Genomic DNA, 2,500 nt, shown 5'->3' on the forward strand with positions numbered 1-2,500 from the left:
GATCCCTCCTCCTTTCTCCAGCCCCTCACAGAGAGAGCAACAAAGGAACGACAGGATCCAGACCTGCCTCATGAACTGATGGACAAAGAAAAGAAAAAAACAATACAATACAATACAATACAATACAATACACAAACTTTATTGTCTATACTTTGGTACAGAGATTTTCTTTTTTGGCAGCAGCACATGTTCCAACATAAGAAGAAAACAACAACAACAAAATAAAATGAATAGAAAATAAAAAGATAAATTAAATGGCACCAAATGGAAATAGCTATATACAAACATACAGATTACTGAAATTTACGTGCCTCTCCATAAAGCCCTCAACAGAACACACATCACTCACACGACCTCTCCTTTCTCCGGCCCCTCACAGAGTAGCAACAAAGAAACGACGACAGTGACTCACTCAGTCAGGATCTAGACCTGCCTCATCAGCTAATGGACAAAAAAAACAAAAAAAAAAAAAAAACACCTAATGTCCTGACCAGTCCAACCATTAACGGTCAGCAGCAATCACTGGCCGCACGGAAACATAAAAGAGGAGACACGGCAGCGCATGCCTGTATAATTCTTCCCCCCCCCCCCATCGTGGTCAGAAACCCCAAGAAATGATGGGTAAGATAATTACTTTATATCTTCTATGGACACGTCTTTGATGATCACTACCATTCAGAGGCAATGGATGCATAGTGACAAGAGAATGGTGGTCAGGTAGAAACCATCAGGGAAGCCATCTTTGATGGTTGACTGATCAATTACTGATGGGGGGGGGGGGGGGAGGGAGTGATTGGGGGGGGGGGGGGGGGGGAAGCGGAGGAGAGCAGTGGACATGATGACCATGTCGGTAGCGATTGACGTTTTGTTTTGTGAAGGTCTGCAAGGGCAAAGACCCTTGCTAGGCTGTGGAAAGGGAGAGTAATCAGGTGGACAGCATAAGTAGGGGGTCTCTCTGGTAATGGGTGATTTTAGTGTACAGGACGCGACAAGAGAAGAGAGGAGTTTTTTTTTTTGTTTTTTTTTTGTCATCACCACCAGTATCATTATCGTTGTCGTTGTTGTCTTTCTTCTTCTTCTTCTTCTTCTTCTTCTTCTTCTTCTTCAACAAATAAAAAATTGTGATCAATAAATTTGAAATCCTTCTTCTTCTCCTTCTTGCTTCTGTTGTTGCTGCTGCTGTTTTTGTCTTCGTTATCATTATTATTATTATTATTATTATTATTATTATTATTATCATCGTCATCATCATCATCATCAACATCATTATTATTATTATCATTCTGTTATTGTTATTGTTGTTATTATTGTTGTTGTTGTTGTTGCTGCTGCTGCTGCTGCTGCTGTTGTTGTTGTTGTTGTTGTTGTTGTCGTCGTCGTCACCATTATCATTATTATTACTATTATTGCTATTACTAGTACTATTATTATTATTATTATCATCATCATTATTATGTGGAGTGATGGCCTAGAGGTAACGCGTCCGCCTAGGAAGCGAGAGAATCTGAGCGCGCTGGTTCGAATCACGGTTCAGCCGCCGGTATTTTCTCCCCCTCCACTAGACCTTGAGTGGTGGTCTGGACTCTAGTCATTCGGATGAGACGATAAACCGAGGTCCCGTGTGCAGCCATGCACTTAGCGCACATAAAAGAACCCACGGCAACAAAATGGTTGTTTCTGGCAAAATTATGTAGAAAAATCCACTTCGATAGGAAAAACAAATAAAACTGAACACAGGAAAATCATCAAAGAAAAAAAAATGGGTGGCGCTGTAGTACAGCGACGCGTTCTCCCTGGGGAGAGCAGCCCGAATTTCACACAGAGAAATCTGTTGTGATAAAAAGAAATACAAAAACAAATACAAAATACAAAGTATTATTCGCGACGGTGGTCGTTCTTATACCTGGGTTTTTTTTTTCTGAAATCTTGATCAAACGCACCCACGCATTGCCACAACAAAACAGACAGAGAGAGACACAGAGAGAGAGAGAGAAACAGAGACAGAGAGAGAAACAGAGACAGAGAGAGACACACAGAGAGACACAGAGACAGAGAGACGCAGGGAGAGACAGAGAGAGACTGAGACAGACAGCGACAGACACAGAAAGGAAGACAAAAACAAACAAACAAACAAACAAAAATGACAGTTTCAGTTTCAGTTTCAGTAGCTCAAGGAGGCGTCACTGCGTTCGGACAAACCATATACGCTACACCACATCTGCCAAGCAGATGCCTGACCAGCAGCGTAACCCAACGAAAAATGACAGAAAATAACCAACCCATGTCATTTTTTTCTCTCTCTGAAGGGATGAACGAACTTCATCCAGATGTCAGCAGTACCTGTTAGTGGTAAATAACACCCCCTTCAATATCTGAGACATTCCTGAAAACGTCAGTGCAACCAATAGTGTTAAAGACTTACCTTCGTCATATTTGGAATAACATCCCCTTCAATGTTTGACAGATTCCTAAAAAAAAAAATAAATAAATCTTTAAAAAA

The sequence above is a fragment of the Babylonia areolata genome, chromosome 9 (genome assembly GCF_041734735.1).
Source record: "Babylonia areolata isolate BAREFJ2019XMU chromosome 9, ASM4173473v1, whole genome shotgun sequence".
In the NCBI taxonomy this organism is placed as follows: Eukaryota; Metazoa; Mollusca; class Gastropoda; order Neogastropoda; family Buccinidae; genus Babylonia; species Babylonia areolata.